Consider the following 18,068-nt stretch of genomic DNA (forward strand, 5'->3'; position numbering starts at 1 on the left):
GCGAAGCCGGGGTGGCTCACTGTAGGAGCCTCTCCTGCTGCAGAGCACGGGCTCTAGTCTCACAGGCTGCAGGAGCTGTGCCACGCAAGCTCAGCAGCTGTGGTGCCCAGGCTGAGCTGCTCTGTGGCACGTGGGATCTTCCCGGACCAGGGATTGATCCTGTGTCCCCTGCACAGGCAGGAGAACTCTTAACCACTGGGCCACCAGGGAAGTCAGAAGAGGGGACTTTTTTTTTTTTTTTAATTTAGGATAATTGCTTTACAGAATTGTGTTGATTTCTGCCAAACATCAACATGACTCAGCCAACAGGGGACATTTTTTAAGAGGACAGGAGGTCAAGGGAATTACCTCCTCGGTCACTGCCTACAACTCCAGTTGATCTCAGCCACTTTTCCTGCAGCCCCCCATCCTTCAGTCCTCTCCACGGCAGACCCTTGCCACTCCCTGGCTGCAAGGTGGCACCCCTTGTGATGGTTGGAATGTTTGTGTCCCCCCACAATTCACATGTTTGAACCCTAACACCCAATGTGACGGTGTTAGGAGGCGGGGCCTGGGGGAGGCAATTGGGTCATGAAGGCAGAGCCCTCGTGAATGGGATTAGCGCCCTTAGAAAGGAGGGCCCAGAGAGCTCTTAAGCCCCTTCTGCTGTGGAAGGCTATGAAGACAAGTCTGTAAGTAGAAGAGGGCTCTCCTCCAACCACACGGACACCCTGATCCCAGATTTTCAGCTCCAGACTGGGAGAAATACAAATGTTTGCTGTTTATAAGCCACCCAGCCTGTGGCGTTTTGTTCTAGCAGCCTGAACAGACACAGACAGCTAAGGGCCACCGGCATCAGCAGCAAGAGGTCCAGGGAGACGGCTGCTTTCTAAGGGAACGGGAGTTCATTAACTGAGTTTAGAGTGGAGGCAGGGGCTCGACAAGCACAGAGTCCTCCCACGGTGAACACTCTTCTCTAACAAGGTTTTAGGTCTTTGTGGAGTCGATGATGGCCTGGGAGAGAGCAGGCGGGAGGGCAGAAAGAGAGAGAGCTTCCCCTTGTCTTACCCCCAGAAAGCCCTGAGGGACAGTTGGACCAAGGACTCGTGGGCACCAGGCGCCAGGCCCAACTCCGCCACCTACAGCTAACAGCCTCAGGACCTGACAGCACAGTCTTGAGGGGCCTCTCTGTCTGAAGGTGCTGGAGCATAACTGTCGCCGCTCTCAGCAACGGTTTTCCCACCAACTCCCATCCCACGGCCTCGGCTTTGCAGTAGGAAGTTGCTCTGACCATCCGACAGACAAGGAGGACAGAGCGGGCAACCGTCCCTGGACCTGGCTCTTAACTCTTTGGGTTCATCCACATGTGCAAAGGCAGCCCAGACCTCCAGGCCCTTCCGGCTCGCAGCATCTCTTCCCCATGAGATCCAGAGCTGCCTTGACAGCCAGGTCACTGTGCAGTGCTCAGTTCTGTGCGCAGCGCCTTTAAGGGAGTTAGCAGGGTATCCCAGAACTCCGAAACAAAACATAGACCCCAAGCACCAGCACAAAAACTTGCCCTGCACCCTAACAGCCTAGCCAGACGAGCCGGCACTTAAGCAGACAAGAGCAGGTGAGACAGTCACAAAGTCCTCAAAGCCAGCAGGAGGTGCTGAGAACACCGGTGTCCAAACTGACAGTGAGGAGGTCACCCCAGACTCAGTTTCCCCTTCACAAGCTGCTACTATCCTCCTCCTCTCCGTCCTTGATAAAGTCCCTACCGTTCAGAGACATGAAGGGGCCAGACCGCCAAGGGGACCCCAAGAGATACTGACTCCGGACGGTCACAGTTACAATCACTCAAGGTGATGACCTTGAGGGCCGCGGTCATCCGGACAGGTTCACAGGTCTGCGGGCCGTCCACCCCGACACTCCAGATTCATCCTAAAGACAGAAGTAGGGGGGCTGCGATGTTTATTTGGGGTGAGTCAACAGGCTGGCAGGGCTAGGGGAAACATGAGGGGCAGGGGTGAAAGTTGGCGTGAAAAAGAGTGAGGGGGTTAGACATCTGCCCACTCCCCACTCACATTACAGATTCAAATTCAACCTCCACTTACAGTTCTCTCTGCTGCTGGTGAATTCTCTGCAAGACAAAAGCCCAAGTCTACAGTTCACCGTTACAGGAGCGCACAAAACCCAGCTCGAGAGCAACAAACCACAAAGGATGTCAGAGTCAGCATTCCGGAACAGAAGGGAACCGCCACGCTCGGGCCCTTGGACACTGCTCACAGCTAGCTCCATGCCTCTCTCTGACTTCTCTCCCTCGACGCCTCCAGGGATTCGAAATTCAACCCAGCGGACCAGAAGTCAGACGTGTTCTCTAACAATCCTCTCTTGTTTAGGGTTAACAACCCCAGATCACGCTTCTGTCTACTTTTGGAAGCGCTAAGCGATGCCACAGCCATGTGGTCCGAGAAGTAACAGCAACTCTCGATGTCGGGAGGGGGCTCCCCACGGCCCTCCCGCCTCAGTGGCGCTGTCCGTGACACTCTTCACTCGGCAGAACTGGGGCGCCATGCACTGTGCTCTGCTGGTAATCCTCACTAGAGTCAGTGCAGGTGGGAGGAGAGTCACGTCTTTGTTGCACCTTCCACTCCTGACACCATAGCGATTTATCTTCAGCCCCGATTTCTTTCCCCTCTGATGACCCCTTAGTAATCTGCCAGAGACACCATGTCAGGAAATTCCGGGAACCCCGAGAGGGAAAACGTTAAGTATCAGAACAGCCACGTGAGCGGGCACTTGGTGCTTTGTGGAACAACTTCAATTGAGTGCATTTAGACCGCTTTGTATTAACTAATTTAGAACATTTTGCTTTCGCAGACTTAGCTGACTGCTTTGCACTGCCAAACTAAATACTCCACTTTCTAACACACCCCTGTGTAAGCATGTCATTTCTCCTTTTAGGCTAGGAATGTAATGTTGACATAAATGTCAAATAAAATTAATGAGAGAATGGGCCCTCAAATGGTACTTCTGTGCAGGGAATTTGTTAGACGGGGACCTTTGAGCCCGAATGTATATATAATTATATAACACTCATATGAGGAAAGAATCTTAATGGTGAGCTTTAGCCAATTTATCACCTTTGGCAGAAATGCTGTTACCTACAAAAAGCAGGATGCGAGTAAATTAAGATGAAAATACCCTAAGATTAGTCTGTCACAGCAAGCTACTGGAGAAAGAGCAGGGTGGCCCAGCTGCCCATATCGAATCCTCGCCTTATCTGTACAGAATCCAGGTCAGACGTCTGCTGCCCTGCCTGAATGCTTCCGCTGTTGACTTTGCCAATGGCCTTCCTCCTGCCTCACCCAGCTCCTTCTCCCACCTCGCATCCCCACCGGCCACTTAGGAAGAGTAAAAGTGGCAGTTAGAGCAATAACAGGTATTTTCACTCAATAGTCAAAGCACTGGATTCTGAGAGCGGCTGCCTCCGTCCCCACACAGATATAACCACTTTGTCTTTTATTTGTCATCTCAACCATCTTCCTCAAGTATGGCAGAATCACAGAAAATCACTCTAATCATTGAAAAGAGCCCCGTTCCCAGTAAAGCAGCAAGGCTTCTCTTGCCAGAGTAAAATGCATGGAGTAAAATTTCCTCTAAACACAAGGGAAACTCACATTTACCCCCAAGCCTAAGGAAAATGGTCAGCAGGACCCAAAGGCGGCCACACGAACATTTATGCAGAGAACCTGCAAAAACCTGAGCAGATGCCTTAGGGGGAAGGGTTTCAAAGAAAACAGTGATTGTGTTTTGGTTTTCACACTGCAGACTGAATCCTAGGGACTAGACAAACACCACCCCCCCAATCACATTTCTCTTTCATACACTGATCTCAAACACTATCCCATAATTGTGAAATTCCATAATGTTTTCTGTACATAAAATGAAAAAGAAATCAGAAGGATAGGTTCCTGTTTCTTCCCGGTTACCAGGATACCCTTCTTCTCCTGGAAGACCTCCCCCTCAAAGAATAACACACTAGTCATTATAGTTCTAAGAGCGATTCCTCCAATGATGGGAATCACAGCAGAATCACACATAAGACACAAATTCCTCCTGATTGCATGCTTCTTTAAACAGTTCACAAAATCCATATATTTGGGAGAGTCACAGAGAACCTCTAATTAATTTACGGTGAGGCAAAGAGAAACCGCTTGACTCCCAACTTCAAACAACTCACACTCCGTCGGTGTACGGTGAAGCCATCCTGATTCTGGATAATTTGAAAAGTGGGCATAGGACCCAGCAAATATTCTCCATTTTTATTCTTCTTCTCCGGGCTATCAGTTCATAATGAACAAATATGGAAATTTTTCTGAGGGGGAAATCCAAGTACCAAAATAACTCCCTCATAATTCATATGTGCAATCACAACGGTGATTAATAAAATCCTGAAACAGTTCCTAAAAGCCTAAAGCATTAATTACTCTGCTAGATGTCAGGACTCTCTGAAAACCTATGACAGCGGGTTACTCAGGCAAATTAAATCATGTGAACTTAAGGCGGAAAAAGAAATCTTTGCTTGGTGGGTTTGCAAGCTGGTAAATGTACGCTTTCGAAGAGGGGTAACCAACCCACGGCTCCTTGGGGCTCCATATTTCAGCCTTGAAAGACATATGAAAGAGGTGAAAAATGTCACTGCAAATTGAATTTATGCTGGGATGAAAGGTAACATTATATCCTTTGAAGGACCTAAAATAAAGGAATGCTACTATTTCCATTAAGGGGAAGCTTAACTCTCACCGAGCGTGTCCGGCGCTGGCTGTTCAATCCGACTCTTCTCTTGCTTCTGTGACACCACAGCCCAGTTCTTCTCCGACGTCAATGAAAGCTTGTTCTCAGCTACTCCTGCAAGTGCATGTCTCCTTGGTCGGATGGCTAAATTTAGTGCTCAAGGCTCTGCTCTGGACCCTTTTTTCTGCACCCCCTCTCTGGACGCTCTCACCCAATCTTGTAGCTGTGGACACCAGCCACGTGCCAATGACCCTGCCCCCCAAGTTCCAGACATCAATGCCCACTGCCTTCTTGACATGCCCGCAGGCACCTCAAACTTAGGCCGTAAATTCCAGAGCTCCACTCCCCTCCCTCAGGTCTTTCCAATCTCACGAAATGACACTGCATTCCAAACTCCTCAATAATCCTCCACTGCTCCTTTCCCCTCTCCCCACTCCCGATCCACGAGCTCTGCTTCCAAAACATGTCCTGAATCTCTTTACTCTCACTGTTCCAACTTAGCACTGTGACTGAAACCCCTTCTCTCCCAGACATGGCCATACCTCTCAAGCGGCCTCTCCGTAAGGCCATCCTCCACGCTGTAGGCAGAATATTCTTCCAAAAAAATAAATCAGGGACTTCTCTGGGACACACGCTCGATCCCTGGTCCAGGAAGCTTCCACACGCGGTGGAGGAACGGGGCGCCACAACTACGGAGGGTGAGCTGGAGGGCGCGCAGGCTGCGACTGCTGGAGCCTGCACGCCAAGAACCCGTGAGCCACAAGACGAGCCGCCACAGGGGAGCCAACAGACCCCGAGGAAGAGCAGCTCCTACTTGCGCCGCCAGAGAGCCCGCGCCACGAGGCTCCGGCGCAGCCACAGATAAATCAGTCTCAAAAAGCATGCCTGCTCTGGCAGTCCGGGGGCTAAGACTCTATGTTCTCAATGCAGGGGCATCAGCTGTGCCTCAGATGCGCAAGCTGTTTCCCACCTCAGGACCTTTGCACGCACTGTGCCCTTTGGCCAACACTCTATAACTAAAGACTTCTTCTCCAGCCACCCTTATCAAAGTGGCACCACCATCGTTTTTTACCGATCTTTACCCTGTATGGTTATTTCATGCCTGACAGTATCTTACATATTTATTTGTTTAGCTTCTTAGTGCTTCCTTATCCCTTCAATCAAATGTCAGCCCCATGACAGCAGAAACACTGACCGTCCTCACTGCTACAGAGTTGTTGATCAGTGGGAAAGAAGTGTCCAAGTCCTTGCAACCCCGTGGAGTACAGCACACCAGGCTTTCCTGTCCATTACTATCTCCCAGAGTTTGTTCAAACTCATGTCCATTGAGTCAATGATGCCATCCAACCATCTCATCCTCTGCCGCCCACCCCTCTCCTCCCATCTTCAATCTTTCCCAGCATCAGGGTCTTTTCAAATGAGTCAGCTCTTCGCATCAGGTGGCCAAAGTACTGGAGCTTCAGCTTCAGCATCAGTCCTTCCAATGAATATTCGGGGTTGATTTCCTTTAGAACTGACTGTGTGATCTCCTTACTGTCCAAAGAACTCTCAAGAGTTTTCTCCAGCACCACAATCCAAAAGCATCAATTCTTCGGCGCTCAGAGTACAGAGGAAATATCCAATAATATTTGGTCAATAAGCACATAAGTGAATAAATACATTCCCCTGGATTTTCCCCTAACGTTTGAGATAAGAGTATTCCTATTCTGAATCTCCCATCTGCAATGCGGGAGACCTGGGTTCGATCCCTGGGTTGGGAAGATCCCCTGGAGAAGAGAACGGCTACCCGCTCCAGGATTCTGGCCTGGAGAATTCCATGGACTGTGCAGTCCCTGGGGTTGCAAAGAGTCAGACACGGCTGAGCGACTTTCACTTTCACTTTCATTCCTATTTTGAAGAGAAAATTGAGGTCTCCAGGGGTACATGTCCAAAGTCTTTCAGGTAATCACAGGCAGTCAGAATCTGAATCTAAATCTATTGGACGCCAATGCCCGTCTTTCCAGATATCAGATTAGTATTTCTAGAAGAGTCTGGAAAATTCACTCAAGAGAAACTCTGTTCCCAAGATTTTCCAGAAATAAGCTTCCTAAGAACCTCTATTAGACTCTGAATTTCTCTTCTGCCACAACTTTGCCATCTATAAAATGGGTGAACGAAACGAGTTTATCATAGAAGTGTTAGAAGACATGTTTCCTTCATGTTTATATGAAGGAAAATCTGTTTCCTTCCTGAGTATAGAGAGTTTTTTTTGCCAATTCTCAGGTGATTGTTTTTTAAGACGGTTATCATGCTGAGAAGCTTTAACTGAAAGGTGTTCTGTGAACAGAGCCCACTGTTCAGCGCTCTGTTACACTGAGCAATCGTATGTGCATAGCCAAGAGTTACAGAGCACAAAACACTGCCAAACACGGGCACCACCTTCCCTATACGAGGGGAGCCAGTCTCATCCTACTGGAGGGCTTCAGGCAAGAGAAGGGAGTGAGCGACTCCGCGAGGTCCCCCTTGCCAGCCTCAATCCGTACAGTCCTTTGTGCCCATACGTGCTTGTGCAACACCGCTCTCCCCCAATACACTCTTTCTCTTCCACTCGGCAGATTATTCTGAGGTGCACCCATGCTGCTGCATGTCTGATACTCCACTCGTTTGTGTTTCTGAACAGTGTCGCGTTGTACGGATGCTCCATCGTTTGTTTTCCAATTCACCTGTGGACCATTTGGGCTGTTCCCAGGCACAAGCAGAGCAACTGTCTGCTCCTGTGCTTGCGTATCCAGAGACCACTATGTATATTAGTCAAGGATCTCCAGAAAATGGAACTAGTGTGAGTGTGTGTGTGTGTGTGTGTGTGTGTGTGTGTGACTGAAATACTTTAGGCCTGGAATTCGGTAAAACATAATCAACTACACATCTCTGAAAGGATATACCACGTTTATCTTCCAACTGGGCAACTTCTTGATATACCCTTCAAGATTAACTAACAGCAAAACATACGTCACAAATTAAGACACCTGTTGTAAGATATTATTAACTATGAACTATTTTAGGACCTCCCTGGTGGTCCAGTTGGTAAAGAGTCTGCCTGCAACGTGGGAGATCTGGGTTCAGTCCCTGGGTCGGGAAGACCCCCTGGAGAAGGGAATGGAAACCCACTCCAGTATCTTTGCCTGGAGAATTCCATGGACTGAGCAGCCTGGTGGACTATACAGTCCACGGGGTCGCAAAGAGTCAGACACGACCGAGTGACTAACACTCCACTTTCACTTCTTTCACATAAACTACTTTACACTTGGGAAGTGCCTACCAAAAAATTAAATCACTCAAGAATATTTGAGGGACATCCCTGGTGGTCCAGTGGTTAAGAATCCGCCTGCCAATGCAGGGGAGAGAGGTTCGATCCCCGGTCCAGGAAGATGCCGTGGGGCAGCTAAGCACCACGGTTACTGAACCCACACTCTAGAGCATGCAAGACAGAAATACTGCCGCCTGAGCACCCCAGAGCCCGTGCTCTGCTGCGGAGCAGCCGCCACGATGAGCAGCCTGCGCCCAACAAGAGCGGCCCCTGCTCCCAGCGGCGAAGGCGCATCTGCTCATGGCCAGGAAGACCCAGCACCGCCAGGAACAAACACACACAACAATGTTTAAGGGATATGTGAACTGCAACCATTTTTTCCCCATCAATAAATAACAGAGCTGACTGCCTACTACAGACACTTCCAGATCATGAGATTAAAACCATATCTGTCTTTGTACAAGATGATGTGTTCTTATCATCTGTAGAAGAGAGGCACTCTTCCCTCCAGATCACCGTGAAACCAGATTTACTGAAGCATTTCAAGTTTACCTATAGATATGGGCCATTCAAAACACAATACTCTCGCCAGAACTTTTATTAATTTCTATAAAATCAAATTACTCACGAAAGTCAAAGGAGTCTCATTAAAAAAAAAAAAATCTCAAGGGTGGCAAAGAAACTGACCGTGCTTAAACAATTTTCCAGTTCCTAAGGAGGAAGAGGGAGAAGGGCTCTACAGACCACCGGGCATGGTCTCAGCGCTCCTTATAATTCAAGAACCCTGTGGCCGTGTGGCCTATTTCACGCCACATGGCAGGAGGAGGAGGGAGAGAAGGCCGCCGAGCTGAGGTCTACAGCAGAAGAGTTGCACAGCGCCAGGCAGCATCAGTCAGAGATGCTGGGAACACAAGCCCAGGACTGGGAGTTAGCCACCCTCAAATCACCTAGCAACAGCAGTCAAGAGGCAGCATCTCAAAATCTGCCCTGAGGATGGAGTGGGGTGTGCATATTCCCAGAGACTTTTTATTTCAACAATAAACCCATCCTGAGAAGGGCTGTGTAGCTGAATTCATACCACAAAACCTCCAAGGGCTATTTGAAGGGCATTCCGTTTCTACCTAGCCTAGGAGAAGAAGAGAAACTCGGCCCCTTCAGAGACCTCAGAGCTATCTTCCTTCCCTTCCCTACTCATCCTTTCCGGACAACCTGGAAGCAAGGCAGCTTGGGAAGAGGCGGAAGCGCTGGGCCCTTGCGATGGGCTAACGCCGAGAAAGGTCCAGGTCTGCTGGGCACCCAAGCTACAGAAAGAGGAGCCCAGCAAGAGCTGGATGGAGCACCCAAGTAGGCGGCAGCCTTTGCTCCCGCCCACCTGTGAAGGAGAAACCAGAGAGGGCATGAGAGAAAGGGTCAAGAAAGCACGACAGCGAGTGCTGCCGTGATTAGGGAGGTGGGCACCAAGTCAGCCAGTCAATGCGCCTGAAGAAAACTAAAGATGTACAGTCCTGAGCTCTGTCCTCAAAGAGGTAAGCTAACCCACAAGGACAAAAGGAATGAGAGAGGAGGTGAGAGCTGTCGAGCAGTGTCTAGAAGACAGGCGTGGCGGCTGAATTCAGGCACAGTGAAGAAAGCTGAGACAGGTTCCCCCAGAGGGGAGACTGATCAGATGCCAAAGGGTTAGCTTCACAGAATGCCGCTGAGGCTCTGGGGCATCAAACACAGAGCACAGTGGGAGTGAGGTGTGGAGGTGAGCTACAGACTCTGCAGTGGAACATTAGACCTTCATGTTCTCGGCGTTTCCTGGGCATACCCAGGCGACTCCTCCTCCCTCTGTACCACACAAGTCAGGATTAACGCTGGATAAACTGCAAGGAAGAGCTCAGGGGTGAGACGCCAGACTAAAAACAGAAGGCGAAATGGACGTCGAGAGCCGGCTTCCCTTTGCCCAGCTGGCTATCAGAATGCCAGCACCCAGGCTCACCCCTCATACAGACCCTTCTCTGAAGAAAAGCAATGGCCCCAGAAGGAAAGCTCCGGAGAGATGCTAAAATCGAAAAACATCTGGGTTCCCGGCCAGCCATCCACAGGAAGCCCCCTCCAGCACACAGCTTCCAATAAACTCTCCAGAACTTCACGTTTCACTATGAAAGGGCGTCCGAGGAAAACCGGTGCTGTAAGACACCGGGTGCGTAGCCGCTCAGTCGTGTCCGACTCTGCAACCCCACGGACCGTAGCCCGCCAGGCTCCTCTGTTCATGGGGATGCTCCAGGCAAGAATATTGGAGTGGGTCGTCATGCCCTCCTCCAGGGTATCTTCCCAGTGCAGGTCTCCTGCATTGCAGGTGGATTCTTTACCATCTGAGCCCCCAGGGAAGCTCTAAGCAACCAGGAAAAGCAAGAACGTCTGAGGAAATGGAGAGAATGCAGGGAACAGAAGGAAATAGCGAAAACCCTAATTAACGTATGATGCAAGATAGGAGGAGGCACTGCCTGCTTCCTTTTTTCTAAAGAAAAGAGCAGGATGTTGCGAGAAGAAGCAAGGGAAAACATAAAGTTCTTGGCAATTAGAAATATGACGGACAAAACTTAAGAATTCAACAGATGATTTGGAAATGAGGAGGGTGAAATCATCCAGAAAGTAAGGCAATAAGACAAAGAGATGATCAAGACAAAAGGGAAAAAAATTAAGAAAATTTAAAAAAATCAGTCCAAAGTTCAACTATTAGAGTTTCTAAGTGTTCAAAGAAAATGGTGAGAAGAAAATGACTGAAAACAACACATAAACAAACAGATACAAACCCACACCTTCCCTAAAACAGGAGCATACGTCTTTCAGCTGAAAGGTTTCAGAAAGACACAACAAAATTCTAAAAGCTTCCAGAAAGAAAAAAACTGTGTTTACATGGAAAAGATGAGCAATCTAAATGGCACATGACTTCTCAACAACAGAAGCTGGAAGTCAACCCAGTGTTACCTTCATAACGTGGAGGGAAGATAACTTTCAATCTAGAATCATATATGTACCCAAACTGCTGACTAAGAGGATAAAGACATTTCTCAAGATTAAGTTCTCTGAAAATGTATCTCCCAGGTTTGTTTTTTGGCCACCTCAGGCGAAGAGTTGACTCATTGGAAAAGACTCTGATGCTGGGAGGGATTGGGGGCAGGAGGAGAAGGGGAGGACCGAGGATGAGATGTCTGGATGGCATCACGGACTCGATGGACGCGAGTCTGAGTGATCTCCGGGAGATGGTGATGGACAGGGAGGCCTGGCGTGCTGCAATTCATAGGGTCGCAAAGAGTTGGACACGACTGAGCGACTGAACTGAACTGAACTGATTAGCAGATACGCTCCGACAAAAGCAGCAAACCAAAAAGGAAAAGACATGGGATCCAGGAGGTAGGAACGATACAGAACACAGATGAGAAAGAAATCCCTGCACAAAAGCTGTTCCAGAACAGGCTCCAGAGCAATCAGAGCAGATAACACCAGAAACGACCACCAGATCCGACACGCTCGACCAGGAGCAAAACGGGACCGAGAAGTGCTATTAGAAGGATAAGCAGAACTAGAGACAAAGGAAGAAGGAGGGAGGAGAGTGTGTATCTCCAAGCACGTCCACAATCAAAAAGAAGCAACGTCCATTAGTAGGGAAAGGACGAAAAGCTGCACTAGAAATGGATCTGTAGCCATGGTATATCATGGTCTCACTGATGCGTGGAGTGTTTAGGTAATAATACAAACAGCGTGAATTCAAAAGCAGGGAAGGGGTCTTAATTATCACAATACCAAGTCAAAGGGTAATGTTTTAAATTGATTGAAAATCAAGAAGGTGATGGGAAGGGTACTCTGAGTGTGCACGCTCAGTCGGGTCCAACTCTTTGCAACTCTATGAACTACCGCCCCCCAGTCTCGTCTGTCCAGGGGATTCTCCAGGCAAGAATACTGGAGCGGGTTGCCATTTCCTTCTCCAGGGGACCTTCCCGACCCAGAGATTGAACCCCCATCTCTTGCATCTCCTGCGTTGGCAAGCGGGTTCTTTACCACTGGGAAGCCCAAAGATACATTACTGATTTTTAAAACATTTCCGTCATGAATTATAACATAAAATACACAGAGAAAAGTCTACAGAACAAATCGTACAGCTCCATGATTTAACTCAAAGCAGACATCCATGTGATCCTTACCCAACTCAAAACCAGAACTTCACGAGCACCCCTGAAACTCTTATCTTTCTCCTCCTAATTAGCAGCCTTCTCCTCCCCTACATCTATTATGTTAACTTTGATAGAAATCACTTTATAGTTTTGCTAACTAACCAAGCCTCCCTAAAGCCTATAGTTTCACCAAGACTGAGTGTGTTTGTGTGTGACTTCTTTCACACCCTAACATCAATGAGACCCATCCAGCCTGTGATGCTTGCTATAGTTTGCTTTCACTGGTGCATCCTTTTTATTTATATATAAATATGCCAGAGTGTGTGTGTGTGTGTGTGTGTGCGCACGCCCGTGTACACAGGCACACAGTATATTACACTCGATGACACAGGCTGGTTTTCAGTTTCGGGCCGTTATGAACGGGCTAAATACTCTTTGGCTTGGTATTGGTCTTCCCCCACGGCTCAGCTGGTAAAGAATCTGCCTTCAATACAGGAGACCCTGGTTCGATCCCTGGGCCAGGAAGATCCCCTGGAGAAGGGAACGGCTACCCACTCCGGTATTGCGGCCTGGAGACTATGGGGTTGCAAAGAGTCAGATACGACTGAGACTTTCACTTTGTTTCTTTCCATTATGAATACTGCTGCCAGGAACTTTTCTCTCCATAATTTTTGGTAAATATGTATTCACTTTTCCCTTGAATCTGTACATCAGATTAGAATTGCTGACTCACAGAACATGCCTTTGTCCAATTTTATTAGATAATAATAATTAGTCTTCCAAAATGGTTATACCAATTTATAGTCTCATCAGCAGTGTATAAGAATTCTGTTTCCAAACCCTCAGCACTTGTTGGCACTGAAAGTCATTTTTAATTTTAGGCAGTGGATAGAACTGATGTGGTTTTTAATTCACATTTCCCTGAAACTTACAAATTAGAGCACTTTCTTCACACGTCTATTGGACATATGGCTATCATCTTTTGTGAAGCTTCTGTTCACGCCTATTACCTATTTTCCTGTTTCTTTTACTGATTGGAGGAATTCTTTGTATATTCTTTCCATGAAAGGAAAGGAAAGGAAAGTGAAGTCGCTCAGTCATGTCCAGCTCTTTGAGATCCCATGGACTGGAGCTGTAGCCCACCAGGCTCCTCTGCCCATGGGATTTTCCAGGCAATAGTACTGGAGTGGATTGCTGTTTCCTTCTCCAGCGGATCTTCCCGACCCAGGGATCAAACCCAGGTCTCCCGCATCGTAGACAGACACTTTACCGTCTGAGCCACCAGGGAAGTCCTTCCACAGATGCTGCGAGTATCTCTAATTTGACTCTCTCTCTCCTAACTGCGTCTCTTGATGAGCATAAGCTCTTCATTGTAATGCAGCCCAATTTTCCTGTCTTTTCTACGGCTGGCTCTTTCGGACCCTGTGCTAGAATTCCTTTCCTAGCCAAAGTCATGAGTACATTACCCTATAGTATCTTCTGGACACTTTATTCTTTTGTCTTTCACACTTAGATCTTGGATTCACTTGGAATGGATTCTGGCGTGTGTTGTAAATTTAGGGTCGAGTGTCTATGTTGATATGTAATTGTCTCAGGACTGTTTAATAAACAAGGGGATGGGATTTTTAATCATTGATGGAGTGTCTGTGCAAACACAGTTCTGTCTGGGACTCTTCGTCACGAGTCTATTTCATCTACGCTGCGGCACGGCCACGCTCCCTCAGTCACTCCAGCAGAGCAACAATCAGTCTGGGGACCTGGTGGACCGAGCCCTCTTTTCTCACTCTTCTTCAAGAGTACCTTGGCTATGCTCGGCCCTGTGTGTTTCCATATACGTTTTAGGATCAGCTCATCAATTTTCATGAAAACCCTCTTGAGATTTCGATTGAGATTTTACTGTCAGGTTGAGACTGACACCTTTTTAAAAAAGCGGAGCCCTCCATTTCACAAACATGACATATCCTTCCACTTGCTTATACCAGTTTCTCTCAGTAATGGCAAATGGTTTTCAAGATAGGTCCTCATAACTTCTGTTAGATTCCTAGATATCTGATTATTTTTATTCTGATGTAAATTCATTGCGCATCTCTTTATTGATAATAAGTAGAAATAGAATCTATTTTTCCATATTTATCTTGTATCCCGCCAACTTGGTAAATTCACTTTTTAGATCCAATAATTCACCTGAAATTCCTTTTGAGCCGTCTATATCCACAGTTACAGTGTCCAATAATGGCAGCTTCATTTATCCCTTTCAACCCTGACCTCTTCACTTCTCTTTTGTGCCTTCCAACCCTGACCTCTTCACTTCTCTTTTGTGCCTTATTGTATTAGCTAGGCTCCGTCACGCAATGATGAACAGAAGCAGTGAAAACTGACTTATGTCTTCTTTCTTAAAGTTTTGAAATTTCACCCATTATGCATGACGTTTCCTGCTTTTTAATTTTACACAGTATTTTTTGTAGGTATTCTTCTTAGAGTGAGAAAATTTTCTCCCCGTTTATTCATTAGTTTGCTGAGTCTTTTAAAGAATCATGAATAAATGTTGGATTACATCACACATACTCCTGTATTCATAGAGACGATCATATGACTTTTTATTGTTATATATTGAGTTACACTGACTGATTTCAAAATTATCACCTCACCCTACGGTTCTGCAGATAATCAGCTTGACCATTATACAGTCAGTTACTGCTGGACTCACTTTTCTAGTACTTTGTTTAGGATTTTTGAATCTATATTCATGAGTAAAACTGGCCCAGAATTTTTCTTATTTATGTCAAGTTTTAGTATCAATATTCTGCTGACCTCTCAAGACAAGTTGGGAGTATTCCTCCTTTTCTATTACCTGGAAGAGTTTGTGGAAAATATGTGTTATTTCTTCCTTAACGATTTAATGAATTTAACAGGAAAACCATCTGGGTCTGAAGTTGTCCTTGTGGTAAGGTTTTTAATTGCATATTCATATGCGTAGAGAGAGAGCTACTCACGGTTATTTTTCTTATGTCAGTTTTGATAAGTGATATTTTTAGAAAGTTTGTCCATTTCTTCCAAAATTTTCATTTCAGAATTTGCCACGGTGTTATTCATCATATTCTGAACTTACCTTTTAAAGGTAGTGATGGTCCTTGCTTCGTTCCTCATATTAACTATTTGTGCTTGTTTTCCTTGATTAATTTCACCAGGATTCATTGCTTTTACTAGTCCTTTCGGTCTGCTGATACTATATATGGAATGTCTGTTTTCTATCTCATTCTATCCTCTCCTATTTGTATTATTTCCTTATTCCTACCTTTTTAAAAAGCTTTATTGCTTTTCTTAGCTAATTTCTTGAAATTAATGCTTAGGTTATTGACTTGTAAACCTCTTTTGTTCTAATGTATATATTTGAGATGTAAATATCCCTGTAGTCATGACTATAACTGTACTCCATGTTTGGTATCTCATAGTTCACTGTCTTTCATTTGTAAATACTATTTAATTTTCATTGCCATTTCTTCTTTGACCCATGATTGCTTAATTTATGAACACACAGGGATATTTCAGTTATCTTTTTGACTGTTGGATTCTAGTTTAATGTCACTGACATCTAAAAACACACTCTGTATGGCTTCAATCCTTTGAAATTTGCTGAGTTGCCAAATGACTCAGCCTATGAGCAATGTCGACAAATATCGTCTGCGTCTTGAAAGAAATGAGTATTGTATGTTTGTGAAGTGCACTGTTTTATAATTAGATCAGGTCTGTTAATTAACTTTGTTCAAACTGTCTATAATCCTAACTGAATTTTACTGTCTGCTCATTGTCGCAGTTACTAGGAGAGATATGTTAAAATTTCTAACTATATCAATATCTACTTCTTGTGTGACTGTGTGTATATGATTGTGTGTGTGTGCGTATTTTAAAAATGCACATAGATTTAGAAACATTTCATTTTCCTGGCAAATTGAATCTTTTCCATCATGAAACATCTTTCTTCATCTCTGACAATACTTCTTACCTGTTAGAGAGTCTACTTTATCTGACATTAATTGAGCTATAGAGTCTCTCTTTTGGCCAGTGTTTGCATAGCGTATCTTTTTACCTCCTCTTATATTTGACTCCTCCATATATTTTAAAATAATGAATGTATTTTTAGAGCTGTATATAGGTTTTAAAAAATTCAATCTAATAATCTTTGACATTTAATTATTTACTCAGCTTATATTGAATAAAATTGCCGATATATCTGGGGCTAAATCTACCAGTTTTTATTCATCTTAATCTAGTCTAGGATCCTTTTCCCCCATTTTCCACCTTCTGTTGAACTGAGTGGTCTTTATTATCCTACTTTCCCCTCTTCTTAGCTTATTATTTATATATTCCTTCCTCATTCTTTTAAAGATTATCCAGAGTTAAAAAACATGATCCCTTATTAATGGCTAATATTTAGTTTTTATCACTTCCTTTACAATATAAGGGCTTTAGAACAATTTAATTTCATTAATTTGTCCAGACTTGAGTTCTACTTTGATCATATGTATTTATTCTCCATATATTTTAAATTCCACAAGACAAAATTATTGTTACTTTGCATGGTTGGCATTTATTCATATTTAACTAATTATTATCTCTGCTGTTCTTCTTTCTTTCCTTCATTTCTGAGCTTTGATCTGGGATGATTTTCCTCCTGTCCAAAGGATGCTTTTTAGTATTTCCTTCAGGACAGATGTGCTCATAATAATTTTCTTAAATATTTTTAGCTTTTTATTCATTTCTGAAGAACCTTTAAGGTAGCTACAAAATTTAAGATTGACAGTGGTTTTCTTTCAGCAACTTGAATCATCCATTCCCTTCTGACTTCTGTTAATTTGATGGTATCGTTGCTCCTTTGAAGCCAAGAGATACCCACTCCTCCAACACTGACTGCTTTTCAGCTTTTCTCCCTGTTTTTATTTTCAGAAACTGTGCTGAGTTGCTCTGGGTGAAATTTCTTAATACTGGCCCTGCTTGGTGCCCCAGAGCTTCGCAACCCTGCAGCTCTGTGTCACTCACCGGTTCTGGATGATTCCCAGTCTCTTTCCCAATTTTCCTCCTTTTCCATGTCTGTCTCCCCACCTACTGAAACTCTAGTTACTTACATAGAAGGCCTTTCTCCTACATTTCACAAGTCTTTCAAGTTCCTTCCCATCATTTTGCCTCTCTGTGCATCATCTGGGTATTTTCTTCTGCCTTATAGTCTAGTTCACTAACTCTCTCTTCAACTACATTGATTCTGTTGAATCCATCGGTTTCTCAACAGCTTTATCATCTCCCGACCATAAAAACGCACCTGTTATAAATGTATATTCAGTGATTTCAGCGCACTCGCTCAGTTGCACAACCAGAGCCGTCACTATAGGCCAGCCTTCCAGCGTTTCCATCACCCTTCAGGCTCGTCTATTTAACATCAGTGACTGTATTTTTCATGTCTGGGTTCTTATTTATAATTTTCAGGTCTCTGGCAAATTTTAAAATCTTATCTTTTAATTCTTTGAATATATTAATCATAGTTATTTTAGAGTTTATATCTGATTAATTCACTATCTGGATCCCTTGTAGGTACATCTCATTTGCCAGATTTTTTTCTTGGTTTTTTATTATGTCTTATTTTCTCATATACCCAGTTATTTTTCATTGGTTGACAGATATAGTACATGAAAAACTCTAGTGAACATGAGGCTCTGGAAGATGTATCTTCCTCCAGAGAGGATTTTTGCTTTTGCTTCTGGCAGGCTTCTAAGCTAGTGACACTAATCTGAAAATATTTTATTTTTGGCTTCAGTCCCTGTGAGAGTTTTTCTATTTCTGGTTCATCTTGATTCAGGATTCCAAATGAAAGCTGA

At 45.2% G+C, this 18,068-nt stretch overlaps 1 protein-coding gene across 14 annotated transcripts in view; it reads right to left on the minus strand.

Annotated features, from left to right (window-relative positions):
* FOXN3 (forkhead box N3) overlaps positions 1-18,068 on the minus strand; it is a 446,930-nt gene that overhangs the window by 409,607 nt on the left and 19,255 nt on the right. The gene's annotated exons all lie outside the window — the stretch shown is intronic.

The sequence above is a fragment of the Ovis canadensis genome, chromosome 7, assembly GCF_042477335.2.
Source record: "Ovis canadensis isolate MfBH-ARS-UI-01 breed Bighorn chromosome 7, ARS-UI_OviCan_v2, whole genome shotgun sequence".
NCBI lineage: Eukaryota > Metazoa > Chordata > Mammalia > Artiodactyla > Bovidae > Ovis > Ovis canadensis.